Source organism: Myotis brandtii, unplaced genomic scaffold (genome assembly GCF_000412655.1).
Source record: "Myotis brandtii unplaced genomic scaffold, ASM41265v1 scaffold1040, whole genome shotgun sequence".
In the NCBI taxonomy this organism is placed as follows: domain Eukaryota; kingdom Metazoa; phylum Chordata; class Mammalia; order Chiroptera; family Vespertilionidae; genus Myotis; species Myotis brandtii.
The window spans coordinates 46952-60655 of NW_005353498.1; the positions used below are offsets into that span (position 1 = coordinate 46952).

At 47.1% G+C, this 13704-nt stretch overlaps 1 pseudogene; it reads left to right on the forward strand.

The window, feature by feature from the left end:
* LOC102260835 overlaps positions 1 to 10541 on the forward strand; it is a 35939-nt pseudogene extending 25398 nt beyond the window's left edge.
* The last annotated feature ends 3163 nt before the right edge of the window (positions 10542 to 13704 follow it).

The window sequence follows — 13704 nt, forward strand, 5'->3', positions numbered from 1 at the left end:
TAAAATATATAATTATATGTGGATATGTTATATAATACATAATTATATCTCTTATATGTCATTATGCGATTGTAAGATGTTTTTATTGGGGGAGGCTGAGTGAAGGACACATGGGACTTCTCCGTTCTGTGTTTGCAACTTCTTTGTGGGTCTAAAATTATTTCAAAACTAAGCAGGTTTTAAAAAATAAAAAGAACGTGAACTTTACTAACATTTTCTATTTCACTAGGTTGACTCTTTAGCTTCCAGCCTATTTTGATGTGTGTAGCGCAGTTTCCATGTGCCAAGACAAGTAGATTTACTGATTATATTATCCATTTTTTTTCTCAACCCCTCATCCAAAATGAGCCGATAGCAGCCCCAGTCAAGCTGCTCAGTTGGTTGGAGCATCGTCCCATACTCCAAGAAGGTTGCGGGTTTGATTACCAGCTGGGGCACATATGTAGGTTATGGTTCGATCCCTGGCCTGTGCGTATAGGAGGCAACCGATTGATGTTTCTCTCTCACATTGATGTCTCTCTCTCTCTTTCTCTCTTCCTTCCTCTCTCTCTAAAATCAATAAAAACATGTTATTGGGTGAGGATTTAAAAAAAATAGAATGACCTTTCATTTCTAGGTAGATCCCCAAAAGTATTGAAAGCTGGGTCTCCAAGAGATATTTGTTCCTAACAGCATTATTTACAATAGCTAAACCATGGAAGCAACCCAAGTGTTATGAATGGGTAAGCAAAATGTGATGTATATGTACGATGAAATATTATTCAGCCTTAAAAAGGAAGGAAATTCTGACACATGCTACCACATGGACGAAGCTTGCGGACATTATGCTGAATGAAATAAGCCAGTCATGGAGGACAAACACTGTGTGATTCCACTTATATCAGGTACGTAGAGTAGTCAAAATCACAAAGACAGCAAATGAAATGAAGGCTGCCAGGGCGGGGGGGAGGGGCAACGGGAATTCACGTTTAATGGGGACAGAGCTCCAGTTCTACAGGATGAGAGGTGTTCTGGCGATGGTGGTGGTGAGGCTGCCCAGCAATATGAGTGTACGAAATGCCACTGAACTGTCTACTTAGAAATGGTTAAGAGGGTAAAAACACAATTTTACAATATGAAAAACACACACGGTGAGATGCCTCTTCACACCCACTAGGGTGGCTATAATAGGAAAAGATAAGGAATAACAAGTGTTGATGAGGAAGTAGAGAAATTGAACCCTTGTGCCCTGCTGGTGGGAATATAAAACGGTGCAGCCACTGTGGGAAACAGCTTAGCGGTTCCTCAGAAAGCTAAACATAGGGTTGCTACATGACCCAGCAATTCTGCTCTGAGAGATAGACCCAAAAGAACTAAAAACAGGGACTCAAACAGAAACTTGTCCAGAGCAGAAACATATTCATAGCAGCACTACTCATGGCTACCCAATGGTGGAAACAACTCAAGTCCATCAAAGAGTGAATGAATTAACAAAATTAATATTCACCATGGAAAGGAATGAAGCTCTGACACCGGCTACAATGTGGATGAGACTTGACAACCCTACCTTGAATGAAGAAGTCAGACACAAAAGGTTACACACTGTGAATGACTCCATTGGCATGAAATGTCCAGAACAGGCAAATCCACAGAGACAGAAAGCAGACTGGCAGCTGCCAGAGGTGGGGGAAGAGGGAAATGGAGAGTGACTGATAATGGGGCCAGTTTTATTTTGGGGTGATGAAATGTTCTGGAACTAGATAGAGGTGATGGTTGCACATCATTTAAATGTGCTAAATGCCACTAAATTGCTTACTTTAAAATGGTTCACTGATGGCATATGAATCTCACCTCAATTTTAAATAATGAACGTTAGGAAGCCATTGCTCCAGCAGTGAGGAGCCATGGACATATCCCAGTGGTTGGCTGGACCAGCAGAGCTGGGGGAATTCCGCTGGGCCCAGTCCCCACATGGGGGTCCCCCGAAAGAGACCTGGACCTCCCAGTACCTCAGGCTCAGGAGTAGAGTGAAGCGCCCAGAACAAGCTACGGTCACCTCCTCCCCAAAGACGCAGGCCCAGCAGGAGAGAGTGTGGAGTGGACGAGTAGCAGATGCCCTAACAAGACACAAGGGACTGAACCTGAGTTGCAAGGATGGAGGGTCAACTGGGCTCTGCCAGGTCCATGTGCTCCCTCCTGTGGGGGCCCCAGACCTCCTCCAGGGCCCAGGACGTTCTCCCAGCAAGAGCTGGCTCACATCCTGCCAGACATCTCCACAGCCAGAAGGGACACCTCCCACAGGACAGTGGGGACAGAGAGGGCAGGGAAAGAAACCAGCAAGCTTGCTGTGTGACTGCAGGGAAGTGGTTTTGCCTCTCTGGGCCTCGGTTCATTGGTCTTTATAATGAAAACAACATAAAATGGGAAATGCCCTGTGTGTGTAAGCCCTGCTAAGAGGTTCTAGATCTGGGTCTTTCATCAAAGAGTTGTAAGAGCTTCAGAACAAGAGAGATTGTGAGATTGATTGTTCTCGCCTCTTCACCTTATGAATGGAAGTAAGAGTGCCTACCTTAGACGGTTAGGAGTTGTAAGAGCTTCGGAACAAGAGAGACTGTGAGATTCTGGGTAGTTGATTGTTCTCGCCTCTTCACCCTATGAATGGAAGTAAGAGTGCCTACCTTAGACGGTTAGTAATGAAGCATGTCAACCTCCCTGTCGTGGTGGCACATGCCCAGAAGCACAGAAGAAATGTTCGCTGTGAGCAGTGGGGGTGGGGAGCCAGTGCAGGAGAGGCAGGTCATGTCACCGGGGTGGTGGCCACTGTGAAGGCTGAACTGGAAGAGTGAGCGGAGCCCAAAGAGACCAGGGAAAGGACAGGCAGAAAGTCTAAGAGCACCAAGATGAGAGCCAGGTGCTGGGAAGGAGAGGAGGGGTCGCAGAGGAGATAGAGTCCAGGATGCAGTGAGTGGGGCGAGGGCCTGACTGCTGCCCACGTCTCTGGCCTGGGTGGCTGGGTGGTCAGCAGCGCCAGCGCTAAGTTCGCATACGGATGAAGGACGGAACTGAGGTAAACGCTGAACTGGGTTAGACACGGAGTCTGGGGGGGCTGGGCAATCCCAGCAAAGGTGGGACGTGGTGGGACCCCCAAGAGGTATGTCCGGACCTTCGGGCCGAGAGCGCCAGGGACACAGTGACCTTGACCAGAGAATGGGTGTGGAATCCATGACTTACTTGCCCATCCATCTGGTCCTCTCCTAGTGAGTTCCGTGAAGATGGATGGGGACCATGATGTGTGTGTGTGTGTGTGTGTGTGTGTTGTGCACAGATCATCATTAAGCTGGAATGCATCTTGTATTCACCCAGTTTAAAATGTAAAACATCCACCCAGTCAGTTTGGCTCAGTTGTTAGAGCATCGGCCTATGGACTGAAGAGTCGCAGGTTCAGTTCCGGTCAGGGGCATGTACCTCAGTTGCAGGCTCTATCCCCGGCCCCAGGTGGGATGAGTGCAGGAGGCAACCTATCAATATGTCCCTCTCACTTCAATGTTTCTCTCTGTGTGTCTCTTCCCCTCGCTCTAAAAATCAATGGGGAAAATATCCTCGGGTGAGGATTAACAAACAAACAAAGAGTAGAACATCCATGCACATCTCCCTACTCTCATTTTCTTGTCTCTATCTCCCCTCCTCCCTCCTCCTCTCTCTCCCCCTTCCCTCTCCCTCTTTTTCTCTCTCTCCCTTTCCTCCCTCTGAGAGAATCAACACCCTACGTCAAGTGTTTATCCGCGAACAATATACAATATACAAATCGTGTTGCATGCGTTTGAAGTGTACATAAGTGGCATTATTCTGTGTACCTCCTTCAATGATGGTTTTTCCTCTGCCCAGCACAATGCTTTTAAGATTCACCCGGTTTGGTGTGAGCAGTTCCTCATGTCCTCCATTTCTATGACTAGAGACGCCGACCGAGTGGAGGGTCACATTTTTTTCTCTCTCTCCCTTTCCTCCCTCTGAGAGAATCAACACCCTACGTCAAGTGTTTATCACTCTCATGCACGTTTTTCATCTTTCTACATGGGATGTCTCCGTGAACAATATACAAAATCGTGTTGCATGTGTTTGAAGTGTACATAAGTGGCATTATTCTGTGTACCTTTCCCCGGCCCCAGTTGGGATGAGTGCAGAAGGCAACCTATCAATATGTCCCTCTCACATCAATGTTTCTCTCTGTGTGTCTCTTCCCCTCGCTCTAAAAATCAATGGGGAAAATATCCTCGGGTGAGGATTAACAAACAAACAAAGAGTAGAACATCCATGCACATCTCCCTACTCTCATTTTCTTGTCTCTCTATCTCCCCTCCTCCCTCCTCCTCTCTCTCCCCCTTCCCTCTCCCTCTTTTTCTCTCTCTCCCTTTCCTCCCTCTGAGAGAATCAACACCCTACGTCAAGTGTTTATCACTCTCATGCACGTTTTTCATCTTTCTACATGGGATGTCTCCGTGAACAATATACCATGCGTTTGAAGTGTACATAAGTGGCATTATTCTGTGTACCTCCTTCAATGATGGTTTTTCCTCTGCCCAGCACAATGCTTTTAAGATTCACCCGGTTTGGTGTGAGCAGTTCCTCGTGTCCTCCATTTCTATGACTAGAGACGCCGACCGAGTGGAGGGTCACATTGGCCGGGTGCACCCCTAGTGTGATACTGCTCTTTCCGAACGTCCTCGAACGTGCCTCATCGTGCGCCGCCATCAAGACAAGTGCTCTGTGGTGGCGTGTCTGGGTCCGGAGAGGGGCCCTGTCTCTGTCACTGTGGCCGATTGCCTGTCCTCAGCTGGGACAATGCATCACTGAGGATGCTCTGTAAGTGGTCAACGAACCAACGAGGGCGTGAGACAGGGTGTGCAGACTTCCTGGGCAGGGAGGAGAGCAACAGGGCAGCAAGCAGCTGGACCAGGGAGAAGGCTCCGCTCCGGGCCCACAGAGCACAGTCATATGAGGACAGAGAATTGAGTGGCAGCTGTGGCCCGAGCTACAGGAGAGGGAAAATGTTGAGGTGGGTCTTGAAAGGTGAAGCGAAGTCCCGAGGGAAGAGCACTAGAGGCAGATGAGCCATCAGGTGCAAAGGCCCGGAGGCAGGCCCGGTCTTGGACCAAGAGACCTGTGTGGCTGGGGACAGTCATGTGAGTGTGGAGACTGAGGAGATGAGCAGGGACTAGACTTCACGGGATTTTGATTTATTTTATTTTATTTTTTAAAAAATATTCCTCGTATACATGATACCATGCAGTGCTTGTCTTCTCTGTCTGACTTATCTCTCTTAGCGTAAGGCCCTCAAGGTCCATCCATGTTACAAATGGCAGGATTTCCTTCTTTTTCATGGCTGATGATATTCCATGGTGTGTGTATATATATATATCGTATTTTTTCTTTCTTAAAAATATGTGTTTTTTCAGAGAGGAAGGGAGAGGGAGAGACAGATAGAAACATCAATGATGAGAGAGAATCATTGATCGGCTGCTTCTGCACGCCTCCTTCTGGGGACAGAGACTGAAACCCCTGACATGTGCCCCGACAAGGAATCAAACCATGACCTCCTGGTTCATATAGGTCAATGCTCAACCACTGAGCCACACCGTCTGGGCTAAGCCACATTTTCTTGATCCATTCATCCACTGATGGTCGCTTAGGTTGTTTCTATGTCTTGGCTATTGTGGATAATGCTGCAATAAGCAAGGGGGTAAAGATATCCCTTCGATATCCTGTTCATGGAATGCATAGAGGCGCATATAACATTTTGAGAAAAATGTTTAAAATGTTTCATTTGAATTATATCTTTTTTAATCAGGTGAAGATACCCTAACAAAGAGACTTAAATAATACCAAATTAAAACATCAGAATGCTTTGCAAATTTTGCCTGAAACTCAGAATTAAGTTATATCTGTACAATGTCCAAGAAAGTCTTTATGCAAATATTTTTCATTGAAATGACATTTCTAAACCACCACCAGAACATCACAAGCATCATTTGATCATGGATTTAGATTCAATGAATGTAATTCTTTTTTTTTTCTTTTTTCAGATTTTATTTCAGATGTTGTTCTGAAACAGATCACAGCCTCATATGATTAACAGCAAACCTTAAACTACAGTGGGGCCTTGGCTTACGAGTGTCCCGACTAACGAGTTTTTCAAGATACGAGCCGAGCCGTCTCTCTGCCGATTTTTTGCTTTGAGTTGCGAGCTAAAATTCAGGTTACGAGCCAGCTTCAGATACCTGACCGCTAGTTGGCGCAGCGAAGGTCACAGTGAATGCCACACCATCAGCCCAGCATCACGTGTCTCACTCATTCACTTTTAGATTCAATGAATGTAATTCGTTTTTGTTTGTTTTTTTTTACTTTTTTCAGATTTTATTTCAGATGTTGTTCTAAAACAGATCACAGCTGCATATGATTAACAGCAAACCTTAAATTACCTTCAAAGTCTTGAATTTCACTTTTAAAATAAGTCACAGAAACAATTTTAGTGACGGTGTTGGAAGCTTCATTGATCACGTTAGAAATTTTGCTGACTTAGGTAGTTTTCCGCAGAACGGTGTAGTCTTTTCAGTTTTGCATCGAGCAGATCTGTGAGTCTGAATGGCAATGTCATGCCCATATCAATATTACGTTTTTTGAAGTTCGATGATTTCATATCTGAAAAGTCTCAATTACTTTTAGCCATACATTGTAGTGTTTTAAAAGTCTTATGTTACTTTCTAAATGTTTTCCATCTGCTTTACAAATATTCTTTGACATAAAACAAATTTTTCCTGGAACTTTTTTATTACTCAAATGCTTTTTAGTGTGATACTGAATAACAATGTCCTTTTCCTTTTTCCTTATTGACTATTACCAATTTTCTTTATTGGAGCTAAAGTAAACAAAACATGGTTGCCTTTCAGATGAAATATTTAAGCATCAGCCTTTCCCACTTTAATGAACAGCTTTTGAACAGCATTTGCATCCAATATTTATTTTTATTTTTTTAAAATATATTTTATTGATTTTTCACAGAGAGGAAGGGAGAGGGATAGAGAGTTAGAAACATCAATGAGAGAGAAACATCGTTCAGCTGCCTCTTGTACACCCCCTACTGAGTATGTGCCCGCAACCAATGTACATGCCCTTGGCCGGAATCGAACCTGGGACCCTTCAGTCTGCAGGCTGATGCTCTATCCTTTAGCCAAACCGGTTAGGGCTTCATCCAATGTTTATATCCTGTTACCATAAATTACCCATATTTTTGTTTTTTAAAATTTGTTTTTTATGCCCAAAATATAAATTAATTGTTATATTTTACAGAGAGTCTTACACAGTAGCAAAACCGCTCCAGGCTGCTCTGGCTTCTGCAAGTTTTGGAGGTTCCAGGGCTGCAACTCACTATAAACATCATTTCTTCTCTCTCCTCCCACAGGTACAGCAGGATGTTGTTCCCGATACTTAGTGGGAACATTAAAAAGCTTGCTCATCTTTGTTGCCTTTTCACCCTGGATGCTTTCTTTCAATGTTTTAGCCTATGCTTTTCATTTTATAATTATGAGGACATTGCACATTTGCTACTTACACAAAAATGACAATGCACCCAGAATAACAACCAAAGTAAATCTTAGCTATTTGAAACTAGAACCAACCTGGAAATTTGAGGGTGAGGATGAACTGGTACGTCTCCTGTAAGCCAGAGCAGTTCATACACAGACAACCACGCTGCTCGCAGGGACAGCAGTCAAATTGGCAAAGTTTTTCTCAGATGTCACCAGTGCATCAAAATTCATGGCAACGTTCAACAACAATTAGCTCAAAATGTTGAGTTTACAGTAATTCTACTATTCTTTGGAAGGAATATAAGGGTATTTTCTAGATTTGCCAAATACCCCCAGATTTTAGCAATGGAACAATTGTACTGGTGCATACTGTCTGTATCATAGCCTTGGATGAACAATAGGAGGTCATGGTTGCTCTTGACAGGCAAGGACAGGCAATGTTGTTGTTGCTGCTGCTGTTTTAATCCTCACCCGGGGATATTTTTCATTGATTTGAGAGAGAGAGGGAGAGGGAGCAAGGGCAGGCAATGTTTTCAGGAGTGTTGGGGTCCAATGGAGCAAAGCAAGGGGGAGTGGCTAGAGGGGTATTTGGTATGAAGAAGGGATTCTTTCACCGATGGAAGAAATTCTGGAATCCTGTGTCTTAGTTTGGGTTCTCCCGAGACCCAATGAGCATTTGGGAAAGAAAGGTGTGAATGAGCAGGTTCCTGCTCTGGTCAGTTGAGGGGTGATCCTTCTAGGGGTCTCTGAGAGATTGTAGAACACACCCCAGAACTGCCTCCCTCAGGAGTGATGAAGCCAGGACTTCACCCAGTATGCCCGGTCCCTCGCTGTCCAAAGGTCACTCCTGGGGGTGTCAACTCCCAGCACTTCCTTGTTACCCCATGTGCGAGCTTAGCCCGTTCCTGTGGACATAGAGAGACAGGTAGTGGAGGTGAGACATGGTCCGTGCACCTGGGAGCCATGCACCAAGCTGCCGGTGACATCAAGGTGTGGGCTCATTGGTTCTTTCTGAGACTGTTGGTTCCTACACAGGCAAGGATTTTGTTTCCTGCTATACCCTCAACCCTTAAAAGAGTGCCTACACGTTTTTTGTTATAAGGCGGGCTGTGAGCAGAGTGGTGAGCTCACTGATGGAAATAATGCAGCAGATGGGTGTGGGGTCCTGTTGCAGGGGGGTTGGGGGAGAATTGCTGAGTGTCTGAACTAATGACAGGATGAAGTCCAGGGTGCAATGGAGGGGCTGGCCTTGGCCAGGACCACGGACAGCTCCTCATTTCCTCTCTGATTGCTCCAGAGACCCAGGTGGAAGGGCAAACCTCACCTGGGTCTCTGAGTTCCTTCTCAGAAGACCCCAAGCCACAGCAGCTGCTGCTTATACTGTCCCTGAGCCTGTACCTTGTTACGGGGCTGGGGAACCTACTCATCGCCCTGGCCATCGCCACTGACGCCGGCTCCCCCCGCCCAGGTACTTCTTCCTGGCCTACCTGGCCGTTGTGGACATGCTTCACTTCCACCATCATCCCCAATATGCTGGCCAACCACGTGTCAGGACACAAAGGGATCCCTTCCTCTGGCTGCCTGACCCAAATGTTCTTCATCTGGTTTGCCGGCTGTGGACATAGAGAGACAGGTAGTGGAGGTGAGACATGGTCCGTGCACCTGGGAGCCATGCACCAAGCTGCCGGTGACATCAAGGTGTGGGCTCATTGGTTCTTTCTGAGACTGTTGGTTCCTACACAGGCAAGGATTTTGTTTCCTGCTATACCCTCAACCCTTAAAAGAGTGCCTACACGTTTTTTGTTATAAGGCGGGCTGTGAGCAGAGTGGTGAGCTCACTGATGGAAATAATGCAGCAGATGTGTGTGGGGTCCTGTTGCAGGGGGAAGGGGGAAGAATTGATGAGTGTCTGAACTAATGATGGGAGGAAGTCCAGGGTGCAATGGAGGGGCTGGCCTTGGCCAGGACCACGGACAGCTCCTCATTTCCGCTCTGATTGCTCCAGAGACCCAGGTGGAAGGGCAAACTTCACCTGGGTCTCTGAGTTCCTTCTCAGAAGACCCCAAGCCACAGCAGCTGCTGCTTATACTGTCCCTGAGCCTGTACCTTGTTACGGGGCTGGGGAACCTACTCATCGCCCTGGCCATTGCCACTGACGCCGGCTCCCCCCACCCAGGTACTTCTTCCTGGCCTACCTGGCCGTTGTGGACATGCTTCACTTCCACCATCATCCCCAATACGCTGGCCAACCACGTGTCAGGACACAAAGGGATCCCTTCCTCTGGCTGCCTGACCCAAATGTTCTTCATCTGGTTTGCCGGCATTGACAGCTTCCCGCTGACTGCCGCGGCCTACGGCCCCTATGCGGCCATCTGCCACCCGCTGCACTACGCCACATCTGTACCACCACGGCTCTGTGGCTCCTGGGGGTGGCATCCTGGACCACAGCCTTCGGAAATGTCCTGACCCACGTGGTATTACTAACCCACCTCTCATTCTGCACCCACAATCGGGTCCCCCTCCCCTCCCTCCTCCCCCCACTTCTGCGACCTAGCCCTTTTCTGAAGCCGGTCTGCTCCGACACCTTTCCCCATAATGTGATGGTGTACACCGTGGGCGCCCTGCCCATCATCATCACTATCCCCTTGGGGGGCATATAGGTCTCCTACACATTCATCTTTGCTGCCGGCCTGAGGGTCCCGTCCACGAGAGGCGAGCAGAGGGCTTCCTCCACTGGTGGCTCTCATCTCTCTGTGGTGTCGCTGCTCTATGGGGTGCTCATTGGGGTTTATTTCAGCTCCATGTTCTCCCACAGGGCCCACAAGGACACGGCGCTGCAGTGAAGTACACTGTGGTCACGCCCCTGCTGAACCCCTCATCTGCAGCCTACGCAACAGCAACATGAAAGGCACCTTGGGGGCCTCGGCAGCAGGAAGCCAGTTTTTATTTAGTGACCACGGCATTGGGCTTCCCACCTGAGTGTCCACACAGAGTGTCCATCTGTCCTGGATTTCCCTGTCTGGGCCCAACCTTAGATATTTCCTTCATATCGTCTTGGCTCATTTCTTTACTACTTCATCCTCCCAACAGCTACTTAGTGAGCATCTATTACAGTGTAGGCACTCTCTTAAGGGTTGAGGGTATAACAGGAAACAAAATCCTTGCCTCTGTAGGAACCAACAGTCTCAGAAAGAACCAACGAGCCCACACCTTGATGTCAGACTTCTGGTCCCCAGAACTGTGAGAGAATAATGTTCATTATTTAAGCCAAGTGGTTTGTGGTAGTTCGTTGCAGACGCCCTAGAAAACTAGGGCTTCTTACAGCAAGTAAGCTCTGAATCCTAGCACAGAAAGTGGAGTCATCACAAAAATGAAAAATCCGTTGGTGGTCTGGTGGTCAGGACACGAGTGACCACGGCATTGGGCTTCCCACCTGAGTGTCCACACAGAGTGTCCATCTGTCCTGGATTTCCCTGTCTGGGCCCAACCTTAGATGTTTCTTGCATATCATCTTGGTTCATTTCTTTACTACTTCATCCTCCCAACAGCTACTTCGTGAGTATCTATTACAGTGTAGGCACTCTTTTAAGGGTTGAGGGTATAGCAGGAAACAAAATCCTTGCCTCCGTAGGAACCAACAGTCTCAGAAAGAACCAACGAGCCCACACCTTGATGTCAGACTTCTGGTCCCCAGAACTGTGAGAGAATAATGTTCATTATTTAAGCCAAGCGGTTTGTGGTAGTTCGTTGCAGACGCCCTAGAAAACTAGGGCTTCTTACAGCAAGTAAGCTCTGAATCCTAGCACAGAAAGTGGAGTCATCACAAAAATGAAAAATCCGTTGGTGGTCTGGTGGTCTGGTGGTCAGGACACGTATGTTGCAGGCTGGAAGGCTGGCGGCCGTTGTTATGCCAAAGAACAACATTTGGTAACACCATCACCTGTGATGACCTGAGAGGTAGACCAGATGTCTGTGGAGCCTGCGTTTCTAAAAGTGATTGGAAAGAGCTAGAACGTCACTGTGAATTGGCTGCTCCTTGCCATTCGTGGCAAAGAATGGCAAGAATGCGATGATCTTAGACAAGAACCGTAGGAACCAACAGTCTCAGAAAGAACCAACGAGCCCACACCTTGATGTCAGACTTCTGGTCCCCAGAACTGTGAGAGAATAATGTTCATTATTTAAGCCAAGCGGTTTGTGGTAGTTCGTTGCAGACGCCCTAGAAAACTAGGGCTTCTTACAGCAAGTAAGCTCTGAATCCTAGCACAGAAAGTGGAGTCATCACAAAAATGAAAAATCCGTTGGTGGTCTGGTGGTCAGGACACGTATGTTGCAGGCTGGAAGGCTGGCGGCCGTTGTTATGCCAAAGAACAACATTTGGTAACACCATCACCTGTGATAACCTGAGAGGTAGACCAGATGTCTGTGGAGCCTGCATTTCTAAAAGTGATTGGAAAGAGCTAGAATGTCACTGTGAATTGGCTGCTCCTTGCCATTCGTAGCAAAGAATGGCAAGAATGCGATGATGATCTTAAAGAACTGGCCACGTTTCAGAGTCAGGAACATCACAAGATGGAAGGAGCCCACAGCTTCCTGTTCCCCAAAAGAGTATAAATAGAAATATTGCCTCTTGCCCGAGGCTATTGTTTCAGATGCCCATTCACTGCAAGTGGCAAGGAGGTAGGTAGTTTAAGGAAGCAAATGCTGCAAATGAAATAGACACAAGAATTCTGGCTAGAAAAGAGCATTGGATGTGGTTCCTAGAATGAAACCAACTAGAAGCACCTAGACCGGAAGCCCATAAAGCTTTACAAAGGAAGTGTATTGCTGAACAAATAATGAGCTCAGTAACCTGAGAGGTAGACCAGATGTCTGTGGAGCCTGCATTTCTAAAAGTGATTGGAAAGAGCTAGAATGTCACTGTGAATTGGCTGCTCCTTGCCATTCGTAGCAAAGAATGGCAAGAATGCGATGATCTTAGACAAGAACTGGCCACGTTTCAGAGTCAGGAACATCACAAGATGGAAGGAGCCCACAGCTTCCTGTTCCCCAAAAGAGTATAAATAGAAATATTGCCTCTTGCCCGAGGCTATTGTTTCAGATGCCCATTCACTGCAAGTGGCAAAGAGGTAGGTAGTTTAAGGAAGCAAGTGCTGCAAATGAAAGACACAGGAACTCTGGCTAGAAAAGAGCATTGGATGTGGTTCCTAGCAATGAGACCAACTAGAAGCACCTAGACCGGAAGCCTATTAAGCTTTTCAAAGGAAGTGTATTGCTGAACAAATAATGAGCTCAGTTTGCAAAATCATATGACTTTTGAGCCTTTGGATTTTAGGTGTTTTTTGTTATAAGAGCTTAACCTGAACCTTACCCCGAAGTGGGGCCTGAATCCTGGTGTCTGGTTTCCAGAGCGCTTCCTTCCAACGATGAAGTGTTCCTCGGGCTGCTGTGTATCTCTTCGCCACCCAAATCTGCACCAGGTCAGAAAGGCAGCAGCCAAGGTGGGACCTAAACAGGCTGAATCCAGAATCCCAAGAGAGACACCTGGGTGACAGGTGGCATCACAGACACAGCAAATGGGTATCAAGAACTATAAGGGGTCTGGAAGTTTCCCTACTTTCAAGCTGTTAATTTAATCTGTCACGGTTTCCCGGATGCTGGCAGAAAATGCAACCCTCCAGGGTCAGAGACAAAAGACACAGCCCCTCACAGCAGGGCAGGCAGCATGAACCTGGGGTTTGCCAGCTCCTCCCAATCCCATGGGGACAATGCAGGTGAACCCAGATTGGCATTGGATGGGCACTGGGTTTGCATCACAGCTGAGGAACTCCAAGCTTAGAATCACCAATCTTTTCTTTTGTTAAATATATTTTTACTAGAGGCCGGGTGCACGAAATTTGTGCACAGGTAGGGTCCCTAGGCCTGGCCAGCGATCAAAACCAATCAGGTTCCCCTCCTTCCTGCCTCCTCATCCCTTTGCTCCCGCAGCACCCTGCCGCCACTGGTTGCCTGCCATGTTCTGCGCTGTCCCCTGGTGGTCAGCGCACGTCATAGCGATCGAACTCCCATTCTCCTGGTCAAACTCCCGAGGGGACACTTTGCATATTAGCCTTTTATATATATACTAGAGGCCCGGTGCACA